Here is a 22,065-nt window from a genome sequence, read left to right as displayed (position 1 = left end):
AAAACCTTGGAGTACAGTGAAAAGTTTGACATTCTTTATTTCTGTAGAATCATGAGACGAGAGGGAATATGCAGCTTTTAAAAATATCAAAAATATTACACTGAATGTTCAGAATATTTATGCATTTGCATCATTAAATGGTGACTCATGGGTAGAACATAAAAAATCCCATGGATTTAAAATATAGAATTATACTATAAATTTGAAGTCAGTTGGAAAATAGGAAAATATATGAACAGAAGCATACAAGCAGAAACATACAAAACCTCCCAGACATGACTGGTAACTACTCCGCCATCTTTTATACATGTCTGCCTGGGTCATCTCTATGTTGTGTCTTCAGTCTCTTGGCTTAAATGTAGATTCTTTTGGACAAAGGTGGTTTTTTACCTGTTTTGAATTTCATCAATATTGATGTCAAAGCTTTCTTGTCACATTTCATGCATATCAGGGGTCGGTGGGGTAGCCTAATGGTTAAAGCGTTGGCTCGTCACGCCAAAGACCCGGGTTTGAATCCCCACATGGGCACAATGTGTGAAGCCCATTTCTGGTGTCTCCCGCCGTGATGTTGCTGGAATATTGCTAAAAGCGGTGTAAAACCAAACTCAGTCAGTCAGTCAGTCAGTCATGCATATCAGTGACACTATTGGTTGTTGTATAGAGTTCGTCTACAATTTCTTCTGGACGGTGGGGTAGCCCAGTGGTTAACATGTTCACTCATTACGCCAAAGACCTGGGTTCCATTCCCCACATGGGTACAGCATGTGAAGCCCATTTCTGGTGTCCCCACTGTGATATAGGTGGAATATTACTAAAAGCAGCTTAAAACTTAACTCACTCACTCACTACAATTTCGTACTGGCTTCTTTGTGACTTAAAAACCACTTATTGTGTCAAAGACCTCCTCCTCTCCTTAACTGATACATGTTATAACCATATGTAGAATCAACCCCAGTCCTTGGCCATCACTGAAACCACTTAACCATCCAACAAACCATTATAGATCTGTTTCCTAAACACTATTGGCTTCAGTGTTTTTTTTCCATATATTAGAACATTTATGTGGGCTATTAATGTCATACATGACATTTATTTGGATAATTCAATGTCTAAATAAGGATTATTGAGGATGTATGGGGAAAGGTTGAGCTCCAAGCAGGAAAGCACTTTCATTGTTTTTACACCTTTAAAATATTGCAAACTTGCCAAGTTTCCCAGTTTTATTTTTCTTCTTCTTCTAATATGCAAGAGAACACCCAATTGTGTCATATTACCATGGTGAATCTGTCTTAGTATGACTAAGTTCTTATGAGTAGTTTGTGATATTTATGAAAACATTTACTCAATGTGGGAATTTCACTCAGGATAGATCACCTTTAAATACATAGAAAAAAAAAAGTTGTTGGTCAATTAAACATTAATTGATATATTTAATGTTATCAAATGTTAATTTAAATGATTAATAATTATTGACACTTACATTCTGTTTTTTCTTCAAAATTCGACATAGGAACAAGCACTTAATAAACAAATGATAGATTCTCCATGTACCAGTATTATGGCTTGTGTTGTTAATTATCAGTAATTCTTTATCAAATCAGATGTAACCTTATGAGGCAGTGTTGTGCACAGATCTAGTTTCCAGACAGTAATCATGTATGACATTCACCAGGGCTCATTATGCTTCTTTCATTGACCTTCCTGTTAACATGTATCCCCTCGTATCACTTGTCTTGTCACTCAGCAGAAGATTACTTGTATATTTTCTAACACCATTCAAATTATTAATATATCTAACTGCTTAACTGCAGCATACATGTCTGTTTGAAACTGAGGCTAAGCTTTGTCAATGACTTTGTTATGGTGGCCTAACTTGGTTGTTTGTGATCTACAGCCCATTTTGTACTGTCTTGTAGTCATGTAAATGTTTCACAGCTAGTTTTATGTCAATATGTGATATATTGCTTGTTATTATACTTTAATGACAATGTTTTTTATTGTAGTACACTTGTAAGATTGTCCAAGTCACAATGGTGCTTACAGGACTCAAACTTTTACCTTACTCACTAAGTGGATGTGTCCTGTAATAGTTGAGAATTTTGTCGTGCACATGGGATAAATGATGTGAAGGTATCAGTACTCGAGTGTAATCAGACAGCTGGGACATTGAACAAATGTTTGAATATTTGTTTCATGTTTTTTAATTTGTCAAATTTATCAAAATTGAAGAACTTTTTACCTTCTGGTGTGTTACAGAGAATCTTTGTCAATGTATGATGGCAATAGTCATCGTTAAACCCATTTAACTTTTCTTAATGAAAACACTTGTTGCCACACACTCCCATCTTATGTAAAAGGTAGCTTAAAAGATTGTCTGTCTTCATATAAGGTGACAAAACTCTTTTCATATTTACAAAAAATTGTAATTGTACAGTTAATCATAATCACAATCATAAGTGTTTTTTCTGAATCAGATAGGGATGAAGCAAGTGTTTATGAAAAGATGAGCATGTCCAGCCCTGCTGTTGGTATCCATCACAAACCCAAGGAGAGGCAAGTCAATTAACACATGGGAAATGTACATGAAATGAGAACTAATGACCGAGGACCCTGAAGCCAACGTTTTATGTCCAGCAAAGTGGATGGCGATTGGTGAGGCACTCTGTGTGTCCATCTCAGATGTCGGCTCGACACTGCTTGACCTTAACCTGGCTGGACTCGGTGACAGTGTACTGCAGGTTCATGAATAGTGAATGGAGACATCTATCACTACAGCAAAGGAGAATTTGCCTTCAGGGAGATGCATTAGACCAGTGTCCTTCAGTATATTCATGTTTCTGACTGAGATGTGAATCTATTTGCCAAAAAAGGATTAATGTAATGAAAAAAGTGTATTACTTCTATGACTTTGGTGCCCCCTTTTTTCTCATGGATAATAATGTTCTCAAACTGCATTGTGGTACAGATATCTAGTGATTCATCAAATGGAGAATTTCACCGTCAATCTTTGTTATTGAAGATATGTTTACCTCGATATGAAAAATGCATGAATGATTCTTTTTTTGAAGTGATATGGTTACTGAAGGAAATGGATATACAATCTGGATTGATGTTGTGTGGATGGTGCCATGGGCCCTGAGAGTATATACACTTCTTATCTGTCATGACCAGTTAAACATTGGTAATTATCTATGTCTTGTCTGTTGTGGAAGCTGTTGCTATCAATCACACGCTATCCCATCTTCAAACTGTCTGACAGGAGTAGGTCATTCAGCCCACTGATCATGTGATTATAAGGTCCTTCTGATCTGGTCAGCAGTCCACTGATAGGGTCACTAGCATTCTGATGACCATCGTTGTATTGGTCATGTTAATCAGTTGACTGACTTTAGTCTTGTGCCCATGCTTGTAGAGTAGCTGCTTGTGGAGTAGAAAGTTAGTAGTTCTTTCCTTGGCCAAGTCGGACCAAATGGTAGAAGATGGTACTTGTTGTTAGCCTACATGGTGCTTGGTATATTTAATGATTAAAGCTTAGAAGTCAGGAAGGAGTCTGTGGCAGCATAATTGTAGCCTTGGGCCTTACCTACTGGAAGATATCTTGTCTTATATGCCTATGGAAACTTGAGGCAGATTAGGTGGGTGACCACATATCAGATGGGACACCTCATACTTTAAGTGTTTCGTGATCACTGTGCAGAGTTAAGTCCCTTAACAGTGCCAGGATCCACTAGTTTATGAATTTGTGGCTCTGCCCTGACTATGATCTTTGGCTTGTCAGAACAATACATAGATTCAAGTAGGGAATGCCCGGGATCCACTTGACTTGAGACTTTCCTCCCAGCTTTGAGTGAGTGAGTGAGCTACTTATATGTTTGTTGTCATTCAACTCAGTCATGCTGCTTCAGAGTCCATCATTGACTTATGTTATTATCTTTTGTTACCTTACTGATAATGTCATGGTCAGTAGGTAATGGTCAGCTGATTCTCCTGGTATGTGTGTGGCAGTGTGGCGCTGTACTGACCACATATGGAAGATCATCGGACAGAACTACCATCAATAGATGTACTTAGTGTCAACAAATACTGGATGGAGACTGGTATGGGTTCTAGACAGCATAGTGTGGAAGTCATTGATGTAGACCGGTGTCTTAGCTGTCAATTTTGAAGAACGTTTACTTGATTAATCTGAATTTGTCTGCTGCCAGTAGTTGAAACAAATGCCTTGCATGACCTAGTAGACTAAGGTTTAGTCCCTGAATACATATAAATTTGATAGTAGCAAATAAACCCATTTATATTGAAAAGGAGCCCCAGTGAGACCAGAGATTCAGGAACCTGAGGAAATCTAGACTTGCTTCATTTAGGGATTTAGCATTGCAGGGAGGGCTAAGCATTGGGGAAAATAATATGGTTCAGGGACTGTGAGACAGACTAATGACATAGCTGTAGATAGTACTTTAAACACCACAGACACGTTATGGACATGTGTTCTGGAGCTTTCTCACCCTGGTCTGGGATATACTTGGACATTTCTTTGTCAAAGGTATATTGTCCTTGTCAAAGATATACTGGAACATATATACTGTCCTAGTTTGGAGCATGACTGGAAATTTGTCTGTTAGAAGATTTTGTCTGAGACAAACTCCCAGAACATCAGTGTCTCGGTCATATTTGAAGTGAAACAAAGCTCATGTGTACTAAAAGCAAATTCTGTTTCGCCAACAAGAATGATGTACTTCATTCTCTGTAAGACAACAGTTTCCAGTGGAATCAGTTCCAGACATTCAGCTCTTCTAAGAACACCAGTGTAGGATGGGTGAAAGGAAAAAATTCACGATGTGCCAGAAAGTGTAATGTTGACGACATCTTATACACTGATCTACACGGTACACAGGCACAACTCTGCCAGGGTAATGGACCCTATAATGGAGAGTGCAGATACATTTAACCAATTTACTACCACTCATAGTGGCAGCAGCTCAGGCCCACTTCCAGGATGGAGGGTCTGAAGGGGAGTTGTCTCGTCAACACACTCAGCAAGTTGGTACCATTCTGGAATTACTGATCAACATGCTCAGCCAGTTGGTGTCATGGTAGCAGTATTGGTGAACACAATAATTATTCAGACAGTTGATGTCATGCTAGCAATATTAGTGAACACAATAAGTATTCAGCCAGTTGGTTTCATGGTAGCAGTATTGGTGAACACAATAACTATTCAGCCAGTTTGGATCATGCTGGCAGTATTGGTGAACACACAATAATGGTTCATGTCATATGGTGAACACAATATCTTGGTGAGCAATATTGGTGAACACAATAGATTCAGCCAGTATTTGGTAGCAGTATTGAACACAATAACATTCAGCCAGTTGGGGTGAACACAATAACATTCAGCCAGTTGTGAGAAGTATTAAACAATACATTCAGTCAGTTGAGATCGCTCTAACCATAATGGGCCCACTTGTACAGAACAATTTAAAATTAGTTTTAAAATATGGGCCAACTTGATGAGCCAGTGCTTGCACTTGTCAACACATCAGTTAACCCTGATGCAAACTGGCTTTCTGTAACACGCTGTCAATGATCCAATCATGTCTTGGCTCAGTTCCACAGAGAGATCGTAGCTCTACTAATACCACTGTAATATCTGCCTTACGGTAAGGAATTTACAACTGCCATGGAGCCAAGACGAGAATGGTCTCAAGAGCTATGACTATAAGGTACAAAGGTACAAGAGCTATTTATGATGCTATCACAGTCACTTTGTGGAACATGTCCCCCAATAGCCCACCATCTGCCCCTCTACCCACCTCTCTCCACCCTCCCACCCAGGACTCCACCCCACCATCAAGTGTGAACTGAGTTTGGAAAGTTTCTAACTTATACAAGTTGTGACAGTTGATGGAGCACAGGGAATTACAGAAATCACTTTGAGCCTTGGGACTGAGGTCACAGACAGTGCAGACTGTAATAATTCTAGCAGTTATGGTATTCATGAGTGGCATGTGTAGTTTGAACCATGAAATCCTGGATCAGAAGGTGGACACCTCTACCCTACAGGTTGTATCTCTGTCAGGAGGCTGTTGAGATGGGTATGCTGCTTGTGGAATGGCTATCTGACCTGTTGGACCATCCAAACATTTCGCCTGTTCTGACATTTTATCACATCACTGAGTTGTGCTGCACAGTCCCCAGCTAGACTGTTCCGCAGACCCAGAAGGAACTATACTCCAGAGATAACTTCGGTGAAATGCAGTTTGTGCAGCAATTGAATGAATGAGTCACTGAACTTAACCCAGTTAAGTTGGGCAGAATGTTCTTGTGTTCTGGTGACCTAGACAGATCCATACTCTTTAATTCACTTCTGTAACAGGAGATCATTGCAGAAATTCTATAACTATATACACAGAACATTGTTTGGTATGCTGCATGGTCAACACATTCAGACTGTTGTGATGTTCTGCTGATCTAGACAGAACGAGACTTCTGTAACAAACATTTACAGCTGCTACAGTGACCACACCCACAATGTTCTGATGTGGTACAGACAGATCTATACTCTGGCTTCAGTAGCAATGAAGTGTTACTACAATGACTACACGCACAATAAAGATCTATACACTGAATCTTCAACATACCCAGACTGTTCTGGTGTTTCGCTGACCTAACCAAAATCTGGCTTCTGTTCATTAAGTGGCCAACACACCCACACTGTTGTGTTGTTCAAGGTCTCTACACCGACCTAGACATACCCTGACTCTCCAGATGGCCCTGTAACAAGCAGCAACTGCTACAACCACCACACACCTACAGTGTTGTGGTATTCAAGGTCTCTACACCGACCTAGACAGACCCTGACTCTCCAGATGGCCCTGTAACAAGCAGCAACTGCTACAACCACCACACACCTACCGTGTTGTGGTATTCAAGGTCTCTACACCGACCTAGACAGACCCTGACTCTCCAGATGGCCCTGTAACAAGCAGTAACTGCTACAACCACCACACACCTACACTTGTCACAGAACTGTCAATGGAGCAAATAAATTAGATTCTGTCCTTCATTGATCACATGAGAGGACAAGAGACATGGTTTCCTCGACCCCGGGGCCATCTTGGAAGCCAACAGAGCACTTCAAGCCATCACTGAAAGGGGTTGCCTTCATCAAGGAATATACTAGGGGACGTTAGAGGAGTGTGTTGAAAACAAGGACAGGTGACATGGTGGACAAGACTTCCAAGATGCATGTTGGCAGTGATCTCTATGGTCTCTGTAGACACATCTGAAAGCAAGATTGATAGTTAAACAGATATCTGTTGCATGCACAGTCAATGAGTGAGTGAAGGTTGTTTAAGGCTACAGTCAGTAATATTTTGGCTTTATCTTGGTGGCCTATGAATAATCAAATCAGGACAACACAAACTAGTGGTTGATGGCATCAATGTTCTGGGACCTCCAGGTACAATGATCAGGTCCTACACCCATGGAATCTGAAAATAGGAACAGTTTGTGTATTTATTTGTGACCATAGTGGCTATTTGATGAGGTGCATGGAAAAACACATTTGTATAGAATTAAGATGAACATAATGAGTAGAATTACATTCCACAGCTGCAAGGAAGATGAAAAATTTTATTTATGATTTTTTGGTATTGATTTTTACAGTTTCTTTTATTGGGTTTGCAAGCCATCTAGACTTAAATCCAACATGCTCAGTCTGGAATGTTGCTGACATTCTAGATGTGACCTGCCATAAATACTACAAAAAGCAACACAAAACTTTAATCTGTCAATGATAGGAATTAGGTGGACAAAATGGATGAGGAAATCATGCAGCTATTACTGGATCAGATGGTAACCTAGCCATCCTATGCACAGCCCAGGTCAGGAGACTTTGCGATGGTACAACTTTATTTCATTGCAACACATTACTTGCTCTTGCTCTTCCTGTCCTGACAGTCATATTTTCCCTGAAACGTCAAAATGAAACTTAATATTTAAATCATTGAATCTGTTTCTGTATATTTTTATCAACAGATCCAAAACAGGAATCACTGATGAATTTAAGCTAAGTGTACTATTGAATGATTTACATATATGGCTATCATTGTTATAAATTGATGTCCTAAATGAGACATTGTGATGGCAAAATTATACGTCTGTTGTCTCAGTACACAGAACGTGTATCATGTTATGTTGGGAAAGCAAGAATTTGTCATAAATGTACTTTGAATACACATTCTGTTGTATCCCATTACAAACAATTCTCATTGTGATGTCACTTTTGGCAGGAAGATCTCGGTGTGATTTATTACAACGTGACCACCATAATCATCATTACTAGGTTAGTGATTTTATAATGTGACTTCTTTCTGAACATCTGGCATCGATTGTCATGTGGTGGTGAAATATTATGTCTGATTACTGAAAATGAGTGTCAGAAAAAAATGGAAATTGTGTTTTTTTGTTTCATTACTTGCAGACATTGGTCTAGGAAATGCTAAACTGTTTACCTAAATTCCCATCATCATTGATGTTACTGCTGTTGGCAGGTTTGGAGGCCCAGTAGATAACTGGGATACTGTCTTTTATGGGTATATGTATTAGAACTTATAACTGATGGCCAAACAATGTGTTGTTTTTTGTATGGAGACTAGCTACAATAAGATCTGAGAATCTAAAACTATGGTTCTAAGTATTTGTTTACAATGTGTTTGTTTTTCAACAGTGAGAAGAAGCATGACCATGATTTTTTTCTCAACCATTTTCTGGTACCAGTACACTTTATTTTTCATATATAGTCACAGCCCTTTCGGCTCGAGTCATCAGAATGCTGAGTGGTGTATTCATGCTTCACTGCTATTATAACCTTTACAGTATTTCATTGAAATATACCAAAAGGAAGTTATTGTTTTACTGATGTATGTGTGTTTGGGGAAAAATTCTGTGACAAGGCTATCTGAATTCCCTTGAAATATTGGCTGACTTTTACTGTGAAAAACTTTGATATACTTCAACATGATACGATTAATGAACCCGAGAGATTTCCAGAAGCTCCTTAATTTGGTTCTAGGCAAACACCCAGCCTTCAGCTACATGTTTAGATAATGTTTCCTGAGAACCAGATGAAGCATTATTCTTACAATCCATTAAGGGAATGTCAGTGGTGTTTATCTGTGTACTCAGCCTGGCATTCAAATGACGATAGTAACTATCTACTAGAGTCACAGTGATAGAGTTTCCATGGCAGTGCCTGGAATATCATGGTGCCAGTTGTATACTGCAGTGCTCCAAGAAATCAATACATGGTGACCATATAAGTCTTTTGGGATGGCGTTGTACGACGCTGGTCCAGACAAAGCGTTGTGCAATCCGTACATGTAAGGTCAAGTATACATTATGGATGGTCAGTCGTACACTTGCGGGACCCACACTGGTCGATACACAGATTTCTGGTGCAATTTTGGCCAGACGGTGCCATTTTGGCAGACTTTGAAGATTCCTAGGAATAAATTGGTTTGAGAAATGTTATTGTGGTTTATAGGTGTTGAAGAAGGCTGTAAGGAAAATGTACTAACTTAATTACTGTGGAGTTGTTCTTATGGCTGAAAAAACACCATACTGAGGTCATGTGAAGTGGGATTAGTTGGTTAGTGAGTGAGTTGGGTTTAATGCTACTTAAAACTATTTGAGTTATATCACCTTTATCCGCTTCATGTGGGAAGTTGAAAGAGATGTGGGCCTCAGATGTTCACCACTTGTGATGAATGATAAAGATCTGATTGATCATTTGATTTCTTGTTTTCTAGATCCCTATGGTCTCATCATTCAAACTGATAAGTTACTTTACACCATGAAATTATCAATGACCATTTTTACTTTAAAAATATTAAATGTTATTTATATACCGGTAATTTTCATACTATCTGCTTACAACATATTTCTTTATAGAATTTAAAACACATTTACTACTTACAGACAAATTATTTCTTCAGAGAAATTAAAACTCTTTACTATATCAGTACAACTTATTTCTCTTGATAAATTCAAAGAAATATACCATCTACATGAAACTTCTTCTTATGTAAAAACATGCTATTAACATGCCACTAACATTACTTTGTGTCAATGTAAAATAAATATACTTATTTGAATACAGTTAAGTACTTTGATGAATGGACCAGATGGTTTAAGTAATGCCTGAGAACACACACTGATCTCACGTTATCTCTTAATATCTTGTTTATATAACTCATATATTATTCATAGCTGACATTGATTGGAAAGAATTATTACAGATGTGGACAGTATTGTTTTAGTATTTATAGCTATGCTGGAATTATATACCCCACAGAAATCTATAAATCCAATTTGGATGATCAAGCAAATATGAATAAATAAGATAAAATAAACAGAGATGTGCCCAGCCGGACTGAAGAAACTCTTGTCTGTTGAATATTTTAACCCGAGAGTGTATATGTCTTTCATTACTGGGTTATAACTGATAATATCAATTGTATATTCTCTTTGTATTGGGATGAAATATTCATAGAGAATATATCCCTCCATAGTATTGATTAAGCTGATGATATCAATATGTGTTTTGTTGTTTTGTCAGATGTTTGTTTTTAATATTTTGGAATTTGGTATAAGATTTATAAAGAAGTTGCATTTGCTTTTGTGGAACTTTCAGTTTGAGAAGGGAAATATGCTAATTTTGATAGGAGAAAATTGATTTATTGTTTCCGTGGAAAGATTTATGTTTTTGTGGAAAGTTGCCTCATGGTGTCTTGTAACAATTGTCAATGAATTATTTCAGTTTTGGAATAACCAAAATGTCAGGTTATTAATCTAAATGTAACTGGATGCCTTATGACACATGTTTAGCTTAAAAAAATTGAATAATAACACAACTACAGTTTTAAATAATCAATAATGCTAACTCAGCGTTTTCCATGGCCAAATATTCATGGGACTCAAATGCAGTAGACTACAGATTGTCAGAGAGAGACTGTGACTGTGTTGGTTATTGTATCAGAAACTATCAAAAACATCTTTAATGAATATGAAAACAGCTGATATAGTCAAGAGAGGGTTTTCTGGAACAGACAATTCGGTTGTCATTGATGTGAGCATTACTGAGCATTATCCTGAGGCATCCAAAGGCCTGAAAACTGGGATCAAGGGTTCAATGCCCCATTCACCCCATATATGTGTCTTGATTTGTCACCCATGAAGATCAGGGCTACAACTGATCTTCAGCGACCCATGCTTGTAGTAAGAGGCAACTAACAGGATCGGGTGGTCAGGCTCTCTGACTTGGTTGACACGTGTCATCATATTCAATGTCTAGATCGATGCTCATGCTTTTGATAACTGGATTGTCTGGCCTAATTATTTACAGACTGCCACCATATAGCTGTAATATTGCTGAGTGTGGCATTAAACGACCAACTAAACCTACCTGAGCTTGTGGGTTTCACCAAAGTGGAGAACATCTGAGGCCTCCATCAGTTAATGCTCCCACATCAAGCTGTTGTGCTGTGATGTGACTGGAATATTATCAGGGTGGCCTTAAACCCAAGTCACTTTCTTAATCTTTCACATGGGGTAAAATTCTACACTGTGTCTGCCAGGGAGTCAGGTTGAACAAATATAGGTTCAAAGATGACCAGCTGTCCCTTGAGTGCGTGAGTGATTGAGATGCTTTGGACAGAATTTCTGTGGCATAACATCATGCCAACTTATGTGAGAGGAAAGTTCCAGGTGATACAATCTTGTACAATTAGTACTTTGGAACCTTTGAATACAGCTTTGGTGCTGACAAATATGGCAATATACTCAGCTGGAATCTGGAATTCAGTTTTGCAGCTGCATCTGAAACATAGCACAGTGATACCAGTGATGAAGGGGATGAAATCTGAAGGATTACACCCTGCCGGGATATTGTTGCTAAAAGCGGCATGAAACAAAACTCACTCACTCACTCCTCACTCACTCACTCACTGAAGGATTACCTGACACCTTCCTAACAAGACTCTTTGCCTTGAATCAATTTGCCATTGGTCAGTCAAGATTGGTAACTGATAGGAAGTCATGAAAATGTCAATACAAATCCTTCCTCAAAGTTAAAATCAGTATCTAGAATTAGCGGTACACTAAAGCACATGGTACTATTCACTAATTCTCAAACAAGCTCATCATCATGTGTCTAAATAATGGATGCCATGTCATCCTTCTTGTCCTATCTCCTCATCACAGTACATCTGTGAAGGGATACTTCTCCTGTAACCAAGGGGAGGACTCTCCTATTTGGGTATTAATGTAACAATCTACTTTTGACATTTGCGGTACTACCGATACAACTTATTGGTCTTAAAGAGAATGATTTTGTTGATGTGGGATTCCACTATAGTTCCAGAATCATGTAATAGGTGTGTTATTTCTCTCCTCTGGGCTGGAGGGATCCAACTTTGATAAGAATAATAAGTTTTATCTACACATTGATGTGGTTATTTTGTCCAACAGTTTTAAATAATATCTCTTGAGATTTATCAACTAATAAGAATTTATATTTAATACAGTTTTATGTGAGTATTAAGCTTTATTTTATTACCAGTTATGCGATAGGAATATTGATTTGTGTAGTAGATGGACGAATGAATATTTCGAAATGAAATGAATAGGCATATGCTTTTGAGATACACAATCCAAAGGATGTGTGATGATACAGAAATTTCACGATATGATAAATATCACAATATCTTGGAACGATACGATTTGATTCGATGCATATCACGATATGCTTTCTTTAGTTATTTTCTTTAAAAAATCGTATTTTAAAAACAAGAAATTTTGACATAACCCTCAATATCTAATGGAAATTAACAATTTTAAGGTCAACGATACATATCACGATACGAAAAAACGTATCGATATATATATCATCAGATAAAGTATCACGATTATCAATACTATGATATATCGTCACAGCTCTACAATCCAGGTACTTGTGGGTATAGGGCTTCATGACCTTCATTGGCTTGCAAACCATGGGTGTGAAGGTCAGTGGCTACAATGTTCAGTTAAACAGTCCTTTACATCCTGTTAATAATTTAGCATTGTGAGCTCAGGAAACATTTGTGCATGGCATTAGATTTGTTTTGTGATACTTGTAGCGACCATTCCATGAAAACCTAGTATAATCACTATTTGATTATAAACACAAGCATATAATATAGTTGTAATCATACAACGGATTTGTCTTTTAGCAGAGATCCAGTTTGATCATGGAAATGGTTTTGGCACTATGTTTGCAGTATGGTAACTCAAAGTGTGAAATAGGTCACTTGTCACATGGAAATGATTCCACAAGAAACATGATGACATCCTGACATTCATGTAAGGTTTGCCATCCAACTGGTTCTGTTTTTGGAGAGTTGAGTGTCCATACAGCTGCCGGGATTGTTAATGAATAAAGATATATAGTTCATATGTACATGTCCAGCAACACAGAAATGACTAACAAGACTATAGTCAGTAACTTGGCTGCTCTCATTATGTATAAATGTGGGGAGCAATGCTCTTGATATCAATCACTGGATTGTCTGGTCTAGACTTTAATATTTACAGACTAACATCTTATAGATGGAATACATGTATTTCTGAGTGTAAAAGAACCCCAGACCAATGATGATGATGATGATGATGATGATGAGGAGGAGGATGAGGAGGATGATTATGATGATGATGAGGATGAATCAGGTGTTCTATAATTTCTTTTGAGTAGTCTACATATATTTATGTGTTATGATTATGGCCAGGAATGTTTATTATTGTGATGATGATGATGATGATGATGATGATGATGTTGATGATGATGATGATGATGATGATGATGATTTATATTTTGATCACAACACCACCAACAGAAATAAAACTTAATTGCTAGGGCTTTTTAGGAGTGCTAACGAAATACATAATACTCTGCACAGCCTGAATATGCAACCAGCTAATCATGTTATAGAGCAAAGAGACTGCAGGTTGTTTTCATAACACATTATCAATTTGTGTCCAGCATATCTGTGTACTTGCCTAGATTGATAAAGAACATTCAAGAGGCTTGATGTTATTTTCCATGAAATTTACTCAGGTGTCAAACATTGATTGATGGCAATGGACGATGAATGTTTTGCTGAGCTTGAAAAAACAAACATCTGATTATCTCTCTTTGAATGCTGGTATGACAAATAATAATACTGTTACAAATTGATTATGTAATTATGACCTAGAACTGTTCAATATTTTCTGCTGTATGTTTCGATCCCAGAATCAGTTATTCTCTTTGATTGAAATTCGCAGAAAAATAATATCAAATATCAATTTGGAGTTCTTATAAGTGGGAGTTATGAGTTAATAGCCACCTCCGCAGTGTATTGATTGAGTTACAGAAATATCAACTTTAAAGAGTTTTACATTAACACTGCATATGATACTTCTCTTTTTAATAAAATATGTAACGGAAATTCTAGAGAGTTATAGATCTATGCTGTTGAAGCAGTAGGGACAAGTTAGATATGGGTATAGAATTTATGGAACATTTTCTTGAATCGTATTAGCATGATACCTTCATGAATTTTGGACATTGAAAGGATGAAAATGTTAGCTCCTTGAGTTTAGTTTAACTATATAACTATATTAACATATAACTATGACTATATGTATCAAGGTCTAAATATTAGTTAACTATATAACTATATTAATATATAACTATGACTATATGTATCAAGGTCTAAATATTAGTTAACTATATAACTATATTAACATATAACTATGACTATATGTATCAAGGTCTAAATATTAGTTAACTATATTACTATTATTAACGTATAACTATGACTATATGTATCAAGGTCTAAATATTAGTTAACTATATAACTATATTAAGGTATAACTATGACTATATGTATCAAGGTCTAAACATTAGTTAACTATATAACTATATTAACATATAACTATGACTATATGTATCAAGGTCTAAACATTATTTAACTATATAACTATATTAACATATAACTATGACTATATGTATCAAGGTCTAAACATTATTTAACTATATAACTATATTAACATATAACTATGACTATATGTATCAAGGTCTAAATATTAGTTAACTATATAACTATATTAACATATAACTATGACTATATGTATCAAGGTCTAAATATTAGTTAACTATATAACTATATTAACATATAACTATGACTATATGTATCAAGGTCTAAATATTAGTTAACTATATAACTATATTAACATATAACTATGACTATATGTATCAAGGTCTAAATATTAGTTAACTATATTAACATATAACTATGACTATATGTATCAAGGTCTAAATATTAGTTAACTATATAACTATATTAACATATAACTATGACTATATGTATCAAGGTCTAAATATTAGTTAACTATATAACTATATTAACATATAACTATGACTATATGTATCAAGGTCTAAATATTAGTTAACTATATAACTATATTAACATATAACTATGACTATATGTATCAAGGTCTAAATATTAGTTAACTATATTAACATATAACTATGTCTATATGTATCAAGGTCTATATATTAGTTAACTATATAACTATATTAACTGCATGGCTATATGTGTCTGGGCTTTAAGATTAGTTTAACTATATTGATTATGTAACTATATGTGTCTAGTCCAAGACAGGCTACAGAAATGTTATATCATGAGTAATTTCTATGAGATGACTTTGGCAAATGGCATCTGTATCCTTGGGCAATCTTTGATAAAAAGTAGACCCACACATCAGGTTGTTGTCTGGAAGGCCTGAGGTACTGTGCTGTTAGATCTGGGCATCTCAATCCAATGTGCAATTGCTTTATCACTGATTGTTTGTCTTCTAAATGTAAACTCTTCTGATGGTATTTTAATGTCTTCACAGTTTTGTAAATATGTCTTGAAACCTGCAGTCAAGTCTTTATAACCTGTTATTGTGAATCTTGAAAAGGCCTTAAACATTGGTCAAATTCCTTGAATTACTACCTGATGACATTTTCTGCAAGTCCCGCAGTCTACAATTGACACTGAATAATTATAATATCAGTGTTCGTAAGGTGTTCTCAGGCCACAGTGTTATTCTGTGACAGATTGAAGCTGTTCAATTACCCTCATCACTGACCGGTCGCCCATGGGTACCCATTACAGGCTGTTACTGGTCAGACATTGCCATCTGACTTGATGACTGCAGGGTGACCGTAGGTCAGGGCTCAATCAATGTAATACCGGGTTTCAACCAGTCTGCAATTAGTAATGAAATTGTGGTCTGTCTACGGCCAGGCATTAATCTATGTGATTTCCTCCTAGGAATCCCCATGTGAACCAACATAGTGATTTATGTAGTGTTTGTGTGAAGTCAGCGAAGGGACACAACAAAGTGAAATCTTTTATCAACAACAAAAGAACTAACAAGATCATAAAAGGAATAAAATATGAGTTCCTGAGTAATGTTATTATTGCATTCAATTTGGATTTTGTGATTTTAGTATTAGAAATTAACTCAAGGTACATATTGCTCATTAATGAATTTCTGGATTGAAAACATTTGTAAAAAAAAATGCAGAAATATATAAATGTTTTCAGAAAGCAATAAACAAAAAACTAAAGTGAAATGTTTACTTTTTGCACAATTTTCATAGAGAAATAAACATTTCATAAACGTACATCAAAGAAAACATTAAACATGTTTGGATAGAAAATATTATCTCCCGGAAATACTTAACTACCCAATTCATGTCTAAAATAAAGTTGTAATTTAAGTCCCTTGACAGTGTTTGTAAACTCAGACCTACTCTCCTTTGAACAGCAAAAGAAATTCATGGATATTTATAATGGCTGGAAATAGCTCTCAGGTCAGAGGAGGATCAAAGAGATTTCAGGGATTTCCGACAGGTAATCTTGAATGATGACACATCAGAGTATGTTGTACATTTCAGGTAGTGCTATTATTGTGATGGACCAGTGTTGCAGGGAGTGGGGAGGGGATCTTGTCATTATCGATGTAGAATCCCTACATCATGGCTTATCTTGAAGATGTTCCCTGTTGGTCATCTGTTGTAGATTTCGCTGTCAGATTTCACTTGATATTGCTGATACTCACATGTTACTTTAATCATGAATGACAAGGACTTTGTAGATTAAATTGTCACTTGCAAATTAGCACTTGACTGATGGCAGGATTTGCTTGTTGCATTTTCCATGTATCTTGGGTTTGTATGCTTTGTTTATGATGACTGAGTGTAGTTTGTTGGGGATTTGGTATGCAGATTTCCTTGTCCTGACATTTGACTTTTTGGAACCAATCTATCTTACCTGTTTTGCCAACTCCTAATGTTATCATTGTAAATGTATATTCAAATTTTATTTGTATTATTTTTTAGTTTTGTCAGTTCGATTTTGTCTCTTACAAGCAGTGTAGTCAATATTTTGTCAGAAGTTTTGATTAGGGTTTTTAAGATCAGTCTTGTTTTTGGTAATCTGAGAAAGGAGTGAAATTTGAACACAGTGAATGTTTCCTTTGTTGTTTTCTTAATTAATTTTATTATTTTATTTAATATCATTTAGATACTGAATTGAAAACAAAGCCTAGAAATTATGATAAATCATTTGATAATCATTCATTCATTCACGATTCAGTAATGGTGTGGGGTTGTTGTTATCATGATTGATGTCAATGAAGACCTCAGGTACAGCATGTACCTTTCGTGTACCTTTCATGTACCTTTCATGCACCTATCATGTACTTTACTTCCAAATACCTTTCATGAAACATGCTGAAAATAATAATGAAATGCTTCAGTTATAGATTTCATGTGTAAGCCGATTAATGTTTGATTCATATCTGTGAAATATGTGTAACCTTTAAACTTTATCTCAAAATAATGAAGACGTAATACCCTGTGTTGATAATGAAATCTAACACATTTTTTCACAAGATACATGTACTTGCTGAATGTTACAAGACTTTTCCCACATGAAAACAAAATCAAAATGCCTTTTCAGCTTAAAAAGGGACAGTGTTGTTTTTTAGTTGGCATTTATGCATGCCTGCCCTGTAACTAGTGCATAATTGATGTGAAGGTCATCTAAGTCATGTGACTTTTCACCCAGTTAAATTAATTTTTAACAATATCATCATCAGGCATATGAATTTAATAATGTTTTACAGAGTATAAAATCCTGCTCACCCCACCATTGTGTACAAAAGCCAGGAGACTTTTCAAATTTTCAGTTCATTAGAAATCGACATTTTGCACCGCAGGGGAGTGAGTTTTTGTCAAGGCTCGTCAACGCAATATCTCCTGCTTGGCTGAGCTTGAATACATGGAAAAAGTGATTGTCATTTTCTGTCATAGGTTGAGTGAAAGCTCAGTTTCTTGCAAGAGAATGTATGGATGGAACCGTCAGTTTGTAGGAAAGATGTGGTTGTCTCTGGTGTTCTTTATGGAATTCCGTATTGATTCCCTGAGATTGTGCTTGCAGGGTCTGCCACCCCTTCGAAAAGGGCCAGGACATTTCTGTTAAAGACAGTGGAATTGATAGCTTTAATCAAATTTAACAACCCCTATAATGGTGGCTTTAACACAGATGGCATGACCAATTTTCAAAATGTGTTTATGAGGTTAAATACCTGACATAGTTTATATTATTTTACAGTTTGTTTGATTAAAAATAGAAATTTAAGAGTATTGCTTTTCTTGTTTGAACTTTGTACATAATACCCACTCAAAACAAGTTAAGGAACAATTTTTAATTAACTATATGTAATTTGTCATAGCATCTTGGGTTTGACTTCCAACCTTCCAATGTAAGGTGATCCTTAAGTTCTTTGAGTAGCATATATTGGGTGAGATATCTCTCATTCTACATGGACTCTGTTTTGGACGGACATTGGCTACACATGTCCTTGTGCTAAAATAGAGAAGTTATTAATAGTTTCCAGATTCTGTCATTGTAACTTTGATTAATGTGATGTATAAGATGTATGGCACAATGATCATTGTCTGTGATAGATATAGGGATGGATATGCATGTAATGGAACTCCACTAATCAAAGTGTCATGCTGTCGGGTATACATTCTCATATCTCTGTCAGATGAAACGAAACAGAAATTAGGAGCTCTGTCTTGTTATCAGTGGAACACGTTACTTACAGTATCATGGCAGTTTTTGTGTGGAGATGTCTTAGCAAATTCCTCATCTAAAATGTACTTTAATTATAAACCCATACACTATCAGTCAAAAACAAGAGCCAGATCTTATCAATGTAATGTTTTTTTATTATGATATCATTAACATTACTTCTTGAATTTTGAAGTTTGTGATGAATGTTGAAGCTCTTATATTCTTATATTGAGGTACATCTGGTTGTGAAATGGGTACCAGTAAGTTGATATCAATATGGTCATTCACTTAAGACTGATCCAGGTTATAATTAATATACTGCCTCTGTGGTGTAGTGGTTAGAGCATCCGCCAAGAGAGCGGAAGGTTGTGGGTTCGATCCCCAGCCATACCATACCAAAAGACGTTAAAATATGGTATTTGTTGTTCCCTGCCTGGCACTCAGCATTAATGGGTACAAGGACTGGTTTGCTCAGAGTCAGTATAATGTGTCTGAGTAGGGTATTCATGCTTCACTGCGGCATGGTATCTCAGTGAGCTAGGACTATAAAACCAGCTTAAGTCTGGGTTAGTACAAGCAGGTGCACATACACATACACACGCATGCACGTTGTCATATGAGTGAAATATTCTCTTAAGTACGTTATACCCCATTTCACCTCACCTCTGAGGTAATATATTAAATACATTGAGTGAGTGAGTGTGCTGGGTTTAGTGATGCTTTGCTGAGTGTTCCAGTGAAATCACAGTGTATCAGCTGATGTGGGAGGGAAGCCCAAAGTGGTGCTGGTCACATATGTTTACTACTCTGGTGCTACCCACGTGAGCAGCTAGGGTGCGGAAAAATGTGGAAATATAATCATGGTAAACATTGAGATTTGAAAACTGTTTATACCTCTACGTTGATTCATTTTATTTATCAATGGCACTGGCGATCCACTCATCTAAGATGCAAAAATACCTCAGAGTTACATCCCTTACTCATGCCAGGATCTTGTGATAATGGGTTCAAATTCCAAATTCAACCTGATTATGCCAATGGTTTGTCTAAGTGGCAACCATCAAATATCTACATCACTCTTAACTTTCCCAATCCAAGCTGATGTGATACAGTTGAAATATTGCTCAAAATAGCATTAAACCTCACTTCCTAAATGCATTCCAGAGTCATCAGACTTTCCCTATCCATAAAACACAACAAAATATTCTTAAAAATACACAAATACTTCCTGACAGTATTTGCAGTGTTTCCCTTTTGTGGTTGAAATGTGTGGCAAATCTTGACAAATGTATCTCACACAGCAATAACAAGGAGTCCAGACTGATACAAATCCACCTAATTGCAATACTCTCCAAGACTCGTTAAGGAGATAATGAGGCTGTAATGGGTGTGTTGGGAGGTATTTCGGAAGCACATTAATGGCGCCTAAAAGCTCCTTACCTTTTGATGCAAAGAGTGATGTAGATTTCAAACAATCGTCATTGTTGTCTTTGGGAGAGATTACTGTGACAAGTGGCTATAATCACCAAGGTGGCGGTATGCGTGTATGTTCCTTGTCTATTTCACGTTGATTGCATCCTGAAGGATATCCTAGGCTTACAAGGGCTGAAGGACAGGAATGACAGCTTAACATATCATGTTAATTTCGTTGTCCTGTTGTGATCGGATGTGTTTTGGCATTAAGATTTATATAAAAACATCAGTTTAACACAGCATTGTAATGTTCTATCCTTGTCACATGTTGTGAAGTCTAGAGAAGGGGAAGTGATGAATTTCAATGAACCCAGTTGTAACAACTTGATGAAAGTGACATGACATCAGGTGTTTGTGAAATGGACAAGCACATCCTTCTGTGCTGTTTGTGCACATTATATTTGTAATAGGTTGGGATTTCAGTCCGATAGATGTCACAGGAACAGCTGACAGTGACAGAACACTTCCCTTTTTCGCAAAACATATTTTCACAAACATAACACCATGCTTGGCACTCCCTGAGGGTGTGTGCATGAACATATGATAATTTTCATTAATTATAAAAATATAAAAATTGAAAGTCATTTCAAGTGAGTTCATTATTTTTTTTTACAATATAGAACAAACTTTATGGATAACAACTTCTTTTTATTCATGAGTGCGACATTTCGATACAGATTCTTGTACCGTTGTCAAACATGCTTGACAACGGTACAAGAATCTGTATCGAAACGTCGCACTCACGAATAAAAAGAAGTTGTTATCCATAAAGTTTGTTCTATACTGTACTTCCCAACTTCTAAAATGCCACTCAAAGAAGTTAATTTTTTTTAGTTTTGCAACCTGAACAATAGACATAAGATTTCCAGGTTTGTTTGTTTTTAAAATAAATTATATTTTTGCAAATTTTCTTCATTTTGCTTGTCATGCATACCAAATGTATTGGATTTATCACATCATATATGTGAGTGGGCTTAGGTATAGAAATAATTCATTCTCTCTTGATGTTTTCATCCAGAAATGATTTATTTCAACAGTTTTTCTGACTATTACTGTCTCAATGTGTGAAGTAGTCAATACTGGGTGTCCCCTACTTGGTGTCCCCATCATGATTCTGCAAGACTTTGCTAAAAGGTTTAAAACCACAGTTGGTAACATTTAGATTCAAAAGTAAAGAGTAAAGTGCAACCGTCTATATAGCTATATTGATTCAGTCAAATACACCTGGCTCTGGTAGGTGCTGGTACAAAACCAGAACCACACACTGGTAGTTTTGGTGGCTATTAGCATGTATACTGGCTGTTGAAGACGTGTGCTGCTTGTTGAAGAACTAGCTCTCACTGACAAGAATGCAGATAATGGCATTCACAGT

General features: G+C 36.4%; 1 protein-coding gene and 1 long non-coding RNA gene across 2 annotated transcripts in view; one reads left to right on the top strand and one right to left on the bottom strand.

Moving 5' to 3' along the window:
• LOC124286648 (neuron navigator 3-like) overlaps positions 1–22,065 on the top strand; it is a 543,359-nt gene that overhangs the window by 20,778 nt on the left and 500,516 nt on the right.
• On the bottom strand, positions 7,946–18,325 carry LOC124286649. The gene is made up of 3 exons (XR_006901085.1): positions 18,284–18,325; positions 11,468–11,555; positions 7,946–7,973 (listed from the first exon to the last, which is right to left on the bottom strand). It is a non-coding gene; the product is annotated as an uncharacterized LOC124286649 (long non-coding RNA).

Source organism: Haliotis rubra, unplaced genomic scaffold (assembly GCF_003918875.1).
Source record: "Haliotis rubra isolate DU_JTF1 unplaced genomic scaffold, ASM391887v1 Scf389, whole genome shotgun sequence".
Classification (NCBI taxonomy): Eukaryota; Metazoa; Mollusca; class Gastropoda; order Lepetellida; family Haliotidae; genus Haliotis; species Haliotis rubra.
The sequence above is the reverse complement of the archived record's forward strand: the minus strand, read 5'-3'. Positions and strand labels throughout refer to the sequence as shown.